Source organism: Camelus dromedarius, chromosome 30, assembly GCF_036321535.1.
Source record: "Camelus dromedarius isolate mCamDro1 chromosome 30, mCamDro1.pat, whole genome shotgun sequence".
Lineage (NCBI taxonomy): Eukaryota > Metazoa > Chordata > Mammalia > Artiodactyla > Camelidae > Camelus > Camelus dromedarius.
The window spans coordinates 8,652,479-8,664,815 of NC_087465.1; the positions used below are offsets into that span (position 1 = coordinate 8,652,479).

The 12,337-nt window shown below is 41.4% G+C and overlaps 1 long non-coding RNA gene across 1 annotated transcript in view; it reads left to right on the top strand.

Annotated features, from left to right (window-relative positions):
- Positions 1 to 11,051, top strand: part of LOC116149650 (uncharacterized) — a 189,541-nt gene extending 178,490 nt beyond the window's left edge. Inside the window, exon 4 of the long non-coding RNA XR_010378516.1 lies at positions 10,975 to 11,051. This is a non-coding gene — a long non-coding RNA (uncharacterized LOC116149650). The remainder of the gene's footprint in view (positions 1 to 10,974) is intronic.
- The last annotated feature ends 1,286 nt before the right edge of the window (positions 11,052 to 12,337 follow it).

Consider the following 12,337-nt stretch of genomic DNA (forward strand, 5'->3'; position numbering starts at 1 on the left):
TCTCCTCTCTCTCTCTCACACACACACACACACACACACACACACACACACACACACACACACACACGTGGTGGGTGGGTGTAGCCAGAGCCACCCAGATCCACAGCACTTACTGGGAAAACACCTTAAAGTACAACAGGAGATGGAGGGGCATTATTCTGGACTCAAAATGAAAAGGCTTGGATATGGGTCCTAATTCTATCGCTTAACCTGGGCAAAACACTTGTTCTCTCTCTATTCGTAAAATAGATATTGGAATATGTTTCATTTCATGGGGTTGCTGTAAGGATCAAATCTGTAAAAGGACTGTAAAAATATGAAACACTGTACAGGCTTAAATATCAGGGGCTGGTATTACATACTAAAGACAGCTTCACCACCAAACATTAATGAGTGTTATAAACAGATTAATGAAGATTTTATAATAAATGTGAAACTATCAGAAATAACTTACAGTCTAGCTGGAAAGCAAGGGTATCAGAATTCACTGCGTTCTAAACCACCAGGCTGGTGTGAAGGCACATCTAAATTCTGCTCCCGGGGATCTCAGGCGTTCCTGGCTCATGTAATTCTGATTAATACAGTGGACGAGTAGGGCTCACATTTTAATTTTGCCTCTTCCTATCTTTGAGAATATTTCCAATATTACAATGTCTATCCCCCAAATAGCATAAGACCCAAATAAAAGTAAATCCAACAAAATCTGCTTAACTCAGGCTGCTTTAAAATAAGAGTTCATACAATGGGACAGTTGGTTCCAATCCTGGTTTAATATGTCTGTAGTACAAAGGGTCTTTGCTGCCTCCTGTTTCTGTAGAAAAAGGAGCTTATTAAAATAAATGTAGAATAGAATTTAAGCTCCTAATAGGAATGGAAAAGCAATAATTGATATAATAATAATGAAAAACAATAAATTCTATTTTTCAGGATCTTATTCTTGCACTGTAATTTAATTTAGTAATATTCCAATTTCAAGGGCTACTTCATATGAATGTAAAAAATAGAAATAACTTATTTCTCCTTAAAAAGTTCCAGAGATTCTTTTAAAGAGTGGTAGGACAATAAAAAAAAAAAAAGCAGTTCTAAAAATAAATTCAAATTACCTATAATGAACAAAGTAATCCAAATCTAAATAACATTAGTAAATAGGCACCTAACCTTTCCATTATGTCACTGGATAAAGGAGGCATAAGAGGCTAATTGATCATGATTACAAAATAAGTACTTTTCAAAAATAAATCTTAACAAGTAAAATAAAAAATCAATGTGTGTATATGTGTATTTGTGTGTGTGTGTCCAAGCCAAATTCAACTAGCAGGCAGCGATCACACGTCTCATCTTGTGAATGGCATTAGATATCTTGTTCAAAATCTCTGATTAATCTGATTAAGCTAGTGAGTGAATAATCCTTTAATCCTCTCAAGAATACAGTTTATGTCTGCTGAGTGTCAAATTTAAGACTGGTAAGCTGTAAATACCGAAATTTAAGTGAAAGGCTGGAGAAAAAGGCAGCCACCCAAAGTCAAACTGTGTCTCCTCTCTCCCGGATTCTGTCTTTTGTGGGTGACCTTCTCAGCTGAAACAAGAATGAGAAACGTTAGGAAAAATAATAAATCATCCTCCAGCGGTGGCTTTGCGGCAGGGAGCGGATCAGTCACCGAGGACAAATCTGCTAGCAGGCGCTTCCCTTCCCCAAACAGTTTAATTATAAGTTAATGGATATTGCCTTTTGCGTCTCATTTCATGCTGGAGCAGAAGTGTTTAAAACCAGATATTTACTTTATAGTTGGAGAAGTATCTCAGAAGCTAAAAATTGCTGAGTATTTTTGCAGAGTCACACAAACAGGAAGATGAACATCCTTCCATGAAAATCTCAGTCAGAGGACTACACACAAGCAACGGTTGCTGCATTTAGCCTTGGCCAGGTCAGATGAATGGAAGTAACGTGAGGCTGCTTTATCATTAGGCACCAAATTCAAATAATCACAATGAGATAAGATGGTGTGGGCAGGCGGTCCAAGGAGGATAGTGGTGATGCGTTTGCTGCCCAAGGAAAGTAAAAGTAAAAAACAAAGAACTTCTTTTAAACCAATTGGTTTGCTTGCTGCGAGTATTTGCTCCTCCGCCTTGAACTGAAGCGTGTATGTCATGCCACGTGCTGACATGTACTTGCCTGAAATATTTTTGGGGTCAGTTGTTTATGCAAATTAGCCTCTGCCCCTAAAAACCTTGGCTAATACTTGCTGGAAGAGCCCAACTGCTGGACGAGATTAATTTGCCACTCAGCTGCTTTTTCATTTACTAATTTAACATGAGTCAGGGGGTTCTGGTTGAATTAAAGTATTGGCCAACCCTTCAAAGCAGAAAGTCTCTATCATCCCTTAATTCCTCCTGATGTGAGGACCCCTCCCCACCCTGAGCGCAGAATCTGAATCAGTCCGGGAAGGGAGGTAGAGACCATCAGCTCCCTCTGCTCTCTGCTGTTTGGGCTCTGGTACCTAGAAACACTAGGCAACCAGACAATGGAGGAATCCTTTGGAGAACCGCTCTTCTGACATTTTCTATTTTTGTCTCAATGGAGGTGCTGTGCTTCTAGGTTTGCCCTGTGGACATTTAGACTCATTATCTTTAACCCCATCCCACCCCCTGGCCCCACATTCTCACCTGGGCATAAGCTGACTCCTGATTTTGAAGGGCAGGGCCATGGCTGGCGCCTTGAGGACCACAGACCCTCATTACAGCTTCTGGGCCAAGAGGCACCCAAAGTCAGAAGGGACGGTTTAGGATTTTCTGCAAACTTTCTTCTAAGGCTCCAAAGAACTGACTTGGACACAGAGAATTGTTTTCAGCCACCTCTGTGCATGAGCTGTGGGTCTAAGAAGTGAGTGCCTGGTGATAAATCCTGTCCTGGTAACAAATTGTGACATGACCTTATTGTGCTTTTGCTCACAGAGTAAGGGCTCTCTTAAAAGCCCATAGGGCAGTGTTTCCCAACTTGTGTAAGATCATTTCTGAAATTATTTTACAGTGAACCTAATTATGAATAAACATGTAAGAGGATATGCATATAAATTGTGCCATTTGTAATGTGGTTTTTCTTTTTGTACATATCCTCCAATTTATTGTCTTCAGACTTTGTTCTCACCGTCTCATAATCCTGATTACTCACATTACAGAAAAACAGACACACTCTTGTGCCTTTACATGGCATGTAAATTAATAACCCTGTCTTCCAACATTCATTTACTCATTCATTCATTCATTCAACAAATGTTTACTGAAGGTTTGTTAAGTACATGGACATAAAAATGCTGTGATTTAAAATGATCCAGAGATCCCTGTGGAATGTTCCATGTACAGTCCATAAATGAGACCACAGAATCATGGATGCCATATATGCTGAGGCCTTGCCAAAAAGCAATGTGAAGTCACTCAGTCTCCATGCAGCTCATTCCTTGAGACTCAGAAGCCCGTTATAGAAGCATACTTGGTGAGGATTATAAATAACAGCCACAGCACCCACTCTCCTCTCGCTATGGTGGTGCCCATTCAACTGGCTTTAGATTCACCTCTTCCTTTTGATTTTCTATTGACTCTTTAAAAATTCCATCGATGCCGATATAATCTAGAGAGAGCTTGGTGAGAGAAAAGGAGGTCTTAAAGTATTAGAAGGGGAAAAAGTACATGATTGACCTTTAGGGAATCTTAAGACCTTGAAATCTATTTCCAAAAAATTCCAGAGCCAAATTGGGGATCCAGACTATGTGGTGTTAGAACCCATTTTTACATTGTCTCCAAAACTTAGGGTCTCATTGGTCTGTGTCTCTAACCCTTCAACTCTAGGCAACAAGAGTTTAGACCAGTAGATTCAGCTTCATTCAGGCTCTGAGCTGCTCTGATCAAGAGAGAATCCAGGCTTGGCTCCACCAGCCAGTGGTGTCTAATTTGGTCAAACCTTTGTGTTCATAAATCTGGGCTCCAGGTTGGGCTCTGAATCCTCAAATGGCCATTGAGTCCTATGTCTTTTCTAAGACCATCTACATTTGCTCAGATTAAATAACCAGGCCTTATCTCAATTCCAATGTCCAGGCCATCTGAGCCATAGTCCAACTGACTAAGCCCCTAGACCCCACCTCCCTCTTGCCAGTCTCTTCTGAGATGGCCCTGGACCCTATTTTTCATACCTATAGTTAATAATTATGTCTTCCTTCAAAACAGAAAGATTTCCCAAGAGACTACCATCCATGTAACTTCTGGAATAAGGCCATCATTGGGGAATTCCAACAGTGGCTCAACCATCAGAGTGGACCATCTTGCCTGACTTAGAGCTTGATCCAGGACACTGTGACTCATTGCACAGCACTGCTTACATATCAGCCACTCTTCCAGGGCCCAGGAGATAGCTTAGCATTAGGTCAGTTCCCCTTGCCCATCTGGTTTCGGCACCCTGTTCTTTCTCTTTGATTCACGCTAACAATGTCCTCATAGTCTTTCCTGAGTTATGCAGTTAGAACCTATTGGAGCAAACTTCTAAGGAATGTGAGAAAGCAGAAGTGGGTTATAGACATTTTACTGGTTTTGAGGTTCACTTAGAATTGACTGATTCTTGGAGAACCCCCAGTTCCCTAAGCCCAGCCCAGACCAAGAATAGGCTTCCCGTGACTATTAAACAAAGAATGCATTTCTCCTCTTTCTAGGCTGCGGTGCAGAAGTGGCTAATAGCCACAACATATCTTCAGTGTATCTCCTTGTATCAGTATATTTTACTCTCTGACCTGTGGTTCTTCTAAAAATATGACACTAGTGAATTTATTGCCTCTAGTACTGTAAAAACCAACATGTGTCAAGAGTTTTAAGAAGGAATAGAAAACTAGACTTTATCACCTAGTTTTTCTTGCCAATTATATGTTTTTACCATTCACTTTGACACAACAGCATAAAAACGTTCAAGAAACTCACTACACTGATTAAAATTGGAAAGCTGGATAAAGTCATTATTATTGGGCATATGGGTATATTGAAACCTTTATATGCTTGCTGATTTAAACATAGACTGATACAGATATTCTGGAAAGAACCTGGTAGTACTTAGCTAAATTAAACATTCCCTGAGACAAGCAGTACTGTTCCTGAATATAATTTTCAAAAATATTCTCACATACTTGGGGACACGCTACATGATGTTTATCACAATGTTGTTTGTGGTGGAGGGAGGAAACCATGGTGTCTATCACTAGAGGATAAGTAAAACATGGTGGATGCCAACTATAAAGTATTCAGTAGCAATCAGAAACAAAGAGCTAGACGTGTACACAGCTACACAGATAGGTCTTAGAAACAATGGGCCATAATGATAAAAAGAAAATGGAATGAGCTATCTAACATGATGACATTTGTAAAATTAGAGTACATGAATAAATGATTTATAAGAACACATGAAAACAAAAGGACATCATCAAACACATTAAAATGAAAGGGGGAGGGCACAGCTCAGTTGTAGAGTCCTGTGCTTAGCATGCACAAGGTCCTGGGTTCAGTCCCCAGTACCTCCATTAAAAATAATAAGCACATTAACATGACTGCTTGTGGCAGGAGAAAGAATGAGAACGGCAGTGAGAACTTGAGAAATGGAGGCCAAATGAGCTAGAGAGATAAGAAGGTGGACGGATGGGTAGATGGATAGATGGATGGATGGAAAGGTAGACAGACAGATAACATATAAGTGAGCCAGCCAGTCAGTCAAGAGAGAAGGCTGAGCCTCTGCGGGCTGAGCAAACCCAAGGGTTTGCTTCACATACATCTGTGGAAAGTAGACTTCCTCACTCTCACTCCTTCTTCTAGTCATTGACCCACGTATATTTACAGCTTTGGGCACCAAAATCACAATAGAAATCACATTTTATTGCCTCGGAAATAATCCATCCTTCACAAGAGTCCCTCTTAGACAATTCCTATGTGGATGGAGGATTAACGGTCCAGGGCTAAGTTGCCCAGGATGGCAGCCACAAGCCACATGTGGTCCTTGAGCTTTTGAAATGTGGCTAATTCAAACAGAGATGTGAAGATCTAGTATGATGAAAATAACCCCAAAAGTCTCATTGATAGTCTTTATATTCATTAAATGTTGAAAAGGTATTTTAGAAATGAGTTAAATAAAATATATTGTCATCAAATTATTTTCAACTGCTCTCTTTACTTTTTTTTGAAGTAGCTAGTAGAAAATTTCAAGTCACATCTGTGGCCCATCTTCTATCTCTCGTAGACAAAGCTGGTCTGGGAACGTGTATGTTGATTTACAGCTTCTCCTTCAGTTACTCACGTGAAACAAAGCCTGACTGTTTTCCTGCAAAGGTAGAAGAGTCTTTCTTTTAGAGGCTACAGGTCAATAGAAGACTCAGACTCCTACTGGATTCCCTAACGTTTCTTAAAGGCGGTGATTCCCACTAGAAGTTTCTGGCATTTCCTATGTGTTTAATTCCACCTTTTCATACTAAATAGAAGGTGACCAAATCACAATAGACCAAGAGTTTCATGCTGGCTGGGGACAGCCTGCAAACACCCCAGTAAGGATCTAAATTACATTCAAGTTGCTCCAGAGTTTTGTGCCAAGACATCTTGTGACATCCAGAAGGTCTCTTCGGGGCTTCTTCTTACCATCCTGATATAAAAGCCCACTGACAATCTAGGATGGAAAAGAAATTAAAATAATTCGTGCCTAAATACATCACCTTCCACTGTAAAGGGAAGTCAGAGAATGGAACACTCATTCACCTCTTACTCCCAAGAGGCAATGTGATAGGAATTCAAGATTTTAAAAAACAATATGCACCTTTGAAGTTAGAAAAAAAAGGCTTTACTTAATAAAAATATAGCATATATAATTTAAATACTGAAATGTCACAAAAGACCTTTATTAACGTGCAGATAGGACACATTTTCTAGTTTGATTATGATCACATAAATATATCCCCACTCTTCATTTATTTATTTATTTTTCCCCTTGATTTGAGCCTGATCCCTGGAGTCAGCCCCTCATTGTCAGGGGACTTGTTGTAAGTAATGGTCATCTGTGTTTCATAATTATCTTGAATCAACACAATTAGTTCCACATTCTGCTGTTTTCTTCCTAAGGCATCTGTAAACATTTTTTTTTCACAACTCCAGCAAGTAGCTTTTGTCAATGACTAAATTTTTTATGAAAAAAATAAAGGTAGAATGATCCAGAATTGAAATTTTAGATGTGCTTTATATCCCCTTCCAAGAGTATGAAAGAATACTCTTCAAGAGACCAGCCAAGAGATTTTCTCTTTCAGTTATCAACCACAGTTCCACAATTTAGAATGTCTTTGGTCACAGTTTTAATGTGGTTAAATCAACATAAAGCCTGAAGGACATTTAATTTAAAAAAAAAAAGTACTATATTTGATTGAATGATTTTGGGGTTTTTTCCCTTGAATTATTTTGAGTCACTCCACAAAAATGTATTGAACACTAGCTATGTACAGGGAAATAGATGTAATAATCTCAAATTTTCCATGTGTGTCAGAATCACTTAGATTCTCCCTTAGCAACCGATTCAGTGAGTTAAAAGTGGACTCCGGAAATGTGCACTTATGTCAACCCAAGGTGATGCTGATGGAAGAGGGACTCAGACCCCCCACTTCTGAGAAATATCGAGGCAGAGCTTCAGATTCTGTCTCTAAATCTTCAAAGAAGTGTGGAATATGAAATTTTACCCCTGAAAATAAGAGGTGGTAATATATCTCTCCTAGTTCAAGTAAAACTAAAATGATCCAGATGCAGCGGTCCTCACCCTCCTGCATCTAGGAAAGCATGTTTAAGAAAAGGATAGAAAGTTGAATGTCATTTCTAAAAAATCCACTTGGAACTTCTAGGAAGGCTTGCTCCTGAAATGGTATTTTTTAATAGATTCTTTGGAAACAGGCAGATCCTCTGCTGGGCGGTAAAATCTGCAGACAGGAACTAAGCATGGAAAATGCATTCTCTTCAGGACTCTTACGCGAAAGCACTTAGGACCACCTGGAGTGTGTGACCACCCGAAGGGTCGCTGAGCACAGGCACCGAGCTGCGCTCCACCCTGGGGCCTGAGCCCCGCCCGGGGCCGTATTCAGACACGTGCTTTGTTTGGTCTTCTTCTGTTGTGCTGTTTCCCCCCAGGATAAGGTTTGGCAAATTTTAGATAGTTTGATTAGGAGCTAACAGGGGTGGTTTTTCTGATGCTTGGATTCCTGGAGACATGGGTGGCGCTGCTGTGGATGTGGGGAGGGAGAGAAGCAGGCTTCCTCTCACAGGGACAGAGCCAAGAGCTGTGGTGTGGAACGCTCATCCTCGTGACATTAACCTTTGGACTGAGGGGTCTTCTGTACTTATCCTGAGTTCTCACAGGATCCTAACCAGAGAGAGAGGAGAATCAGAGTATATCAACCCAGCAATAAAATGCCGATGTATATCAGTATCAATAATGGGGTGCCATTAAGTACTGTAAGCCAATCAGGTAATCAATAACACTGGAAAGACTAAAAATGGTGAGCCCCACCCTTGCCCTAAGGAAAACCAGCTCCAGGCCTCCCTCAGAAGTAGCAGTCGGCCGGTCAAGATGCATCTCCCACAGTGCCGTAGCATCCTGTTTTAAATTACGGTATTCTTTTCCTTACTCTGCCCCCCCCCTCCATTAATATCCAGTAATAAAAGGATATTTCCCTCTCCACATTTGGCAACTGTGAGACCATGTAGCCACTTTAAAATCAGGTGGTGGCACTCTAAGGGAAAGACACGAGGTAGTTAAAAATTTGAAGAAGAATATGTCAATTGGTAAAATTAGATAAAAAAAAAAAAAGTTACGCTGTGTTCTGCCCTACATTTGGACTATCGCAAGTGAGGCAAACTTTTCTAGGCAAACTGCTGAGGACTGCCAACTTAACAAGCTGTTCCATGCTGCCAGGGACATATTTATGGACATACTTTCAACAAGACGTACCTAGTGCTACCAAGCTGTGCTGAAGAGCAGAAAGAATCAGAACGATAGATTAAAAAAAAAAAAAAAAAGAAAGAAAGAAAAAAAAAAAAGGATTTCACACATGGGTCCTATTAAAATCAGATCAAGTATTCTGCAATTTACAGGCAAAAATATTTAAAATAATGACAGGGTTGTTGCATGATCTAAGAAGAAAACACCCGGGAAATGTAAAAGATAAGATTGACACAGCCTGTTTAGCTCAGGCTGTTACAAAACAAGGCTCTTGAAGGGAGAGAGGAAAAGCCAAACCGCATTGTGAATATTCTCGTTTTTAATCAGTTGGGTCAACATAACTCTAGTGCTATTTAAAACCTAGGCTTCTCTCATGAATGTTTTTCAATATGAGGATTACTGTTCACAGAATCTCTCGAGAAAGATTGATTTTATGTCTCTCTGTCTTTCGATGGTCTGAAAGTCACCATTCTTACTAGTACTTATCGATTTTATTCCATTTTTATTAAGGTGTAGATTGACTTCTTTGAATTGTTTTCTTATTTATTTTTTTCAGGAGGGGGGCAGTGAGGTAGTTGGGTTTATTTATTTTTTAGGGGAGGCACTGGGGACTGAACCCAGGACCTCGTGCATGCTGAGCATGCGCTCCACCACTTGAGCTAGCCCCGCCCCTTAGTGATTATTGATTTTGAGTTGCCATTGGCTGTTTCCTATGAGAGCACCTCCTATCCTTGGGAGTGTGTTTGCGATACTGATGAGTCAGATTGTTCCCTATTTAAAACTTGCTACCTATTTCTATTTCTGGGAGTTGGAGATATCAAGCCAGCTTAGAGCTCATCTTCTTTGTTCCGGGGGAAAAAAAAAAAGAAATCATTGCTCTGGGTGACAAGTATAAAAGAACTGGTGGTGCTGCTGGCTTGACGAGAACCTGGAGCGTGGCTGCTTTGATGATTGGAGTGGTCCCTCAACCAGGATTAATTAACCTCCATCCATTTATTTGACTACAGAGTCTTGTAGGAGGAAAAGAGACAGAATCATGATTATCTTACTTTGATAATCAACGTCACTATAACACTTTTTTGATGGTCACGGGTGTCTGTACGCATTTTTTTCTATAAAGGTTCAGGCAGTGAATATTTCAGGCTCTGTGGGCCACGGGGTCTCAGCACAGGTCCTCAACTCTGCTGCGGGGAAGCAGCCATAGCTCATACGGAAACAAAGGAGCATGGCTGTGTTCCAGTAAAACTATTTATAAAACCAGGTGGCAGGCTGGTCGTGGCCCTGGGCTGTAGTTGGATGACCCCTGGGCTAGGGTGACTCCAACAGAGGCTGCCTGCAGGAGAGACAAAAAGATTTTATAGGAGGAAAGTGATTAAGAGGAAAGTGATTAAAAGGAAAGAAGGGTCCAAACCGAATAAGCAAACTCTAGGGCTGGGGTTGCTGGAGGGGAGGACTGGCCTGAGGCCCCGAGGTGGCCAAGGCTCAGTTCCCGTTGGAACCACTGTGTGCCCGGGGCAGGGCCGCAGTGTGAGGGGAGCTCCAGCATGCTGTCCTCCCTTCCCCAGACCACGTGCTGAGAAACCTTCTGTGACCCCGTGACCGTCCTGACAGAGCAGCTGTCAGTAGACAAGGTGTCAGCTCTTAAATTTGGGGGTTTTGCTGTTGATGCAAGAACAGCACCAGAGAAAGGGGCTCTTCTGCAGTCTGGCCAGATGTTCTAGCATCTTCCTTTCTAAGGTGATGTATCTACGCAAACTAAGCTCTTTGGACAGAGCAAATTCCTACAGGTCGTGGTCTTTTCATGAAACGCCATAAGGAAAGAGGACATTGGATGAAATGCAGTTATTATCATTTGCATAACAAAATAAATGTGACCTCATCCTCCACCCTAATGGGGGGGTAGGGTTGGGGGGTGCACGCTGACTACAGTTATTAATTAATGTCACAAACAGGGAAATCATCTCTTCTTTGTTCTTTGGACACAGGTGTTAAGCTGAAGGGAGCTGTGAGTTCAGAGCCTCTCCTCAGCCTAGGAGTGTGACGCAATCATTAAAGATGGACTTCGGTGGAAATGAGAATAACTTACTGGATGAAAAAGTCAAGATGGATTAAAAGAAGGTTGGTCTCCAGAGATCTAGTCTGAGATCAGTTATAGAAACAAATTATTGCCCTGGCCCTTCTAGCCAACGCGGCAAATCAGGATTTCATATGATACTAAAAATAAGTTTGTGCCCTTCAGTGATTCATATTTATATACCCTTTAGAGTCCTCACATTGCATATTCACTCACTACTTTACTTTATTATCAGAACAGTGTGTGAGGCGAGTGGGAGTAGTGTTCCTATGATCCCCAGTGTTTTCTCACATTTGATAACCAAGACCCCCAGATTTTCAGTGATAAGCATAAGGTTCCAGAAGAGCAAGTCCCCATTGCTACACTGGTCTCCATCCCAATCTGTAGTTCAAAATCCCATGATCCCCGCACCCCAGCTGCCCCAGCACCTTTACTTGTGCACCTCGGGGTCATACCACTCCTCATAAAAAGGAGCCCGGAAGAGGGCCCCAACAGAGCAGCTCAAACACTAGCCGCCAACTTCTCCTTGCTGAGGTGAGCTGCCTGCTGCTGCCAGCGCCTGTTGACTGCCTAATCACCCCATGCTGGTTCTTTAGTTTGGAACAAGGTAGAGGGAGTCGTGGAAAGGGAACTGAAGAATGCAGAGCACACAACCAGGGGATGCTCAGTTTCCTGGGCACAGTGCCATGCAGAGGTCCAGCGCATGCTGGGAAGCTTCGGGCAAGTTAACTTACCTTCTCTGTGCCTCAGTTCCCTCTAATGTAGGATAATGATGGGACGGACCTCAAGGAAACGCAGTAGGGATTAATGGACTTAACATGTAAAAGTGTTTGAAGCAGTGCCTAGCGTACTGTATGTACTAGGCAAATGTGAGACGGGATGGGCTCAAGGAAAGAAGTCTTGAACAGGAATCAGAAAAAGGAATCTGCTCTGGCTACTGAAAGTGTGACCAAGAACAAGTTATGTCACCTCTCAGGCTCCTGTTTTCTCTTCTGTTAATAGCAGCAACAATATCTATCCACACATTTGTACAGAAGACGTGATAGAGCTTTGTCAAGTACTGGTCAAATTAACTACCGCGGTAATCACCTTCTTTGCGAGCGACTTGTGTCACACAGTGCAATTTTGGGACTATGAAGCAGAAAATGTCAGAAAGTGATTTATATAAAATGTAAATGCGACCTGGTTACCCCTTCTTAAAATTCTATCACACTCGGAAAAAAAGAAAGAAAGAAATGCCATCAACCCTTCCATCTCTAACTGTCAAAATCCTG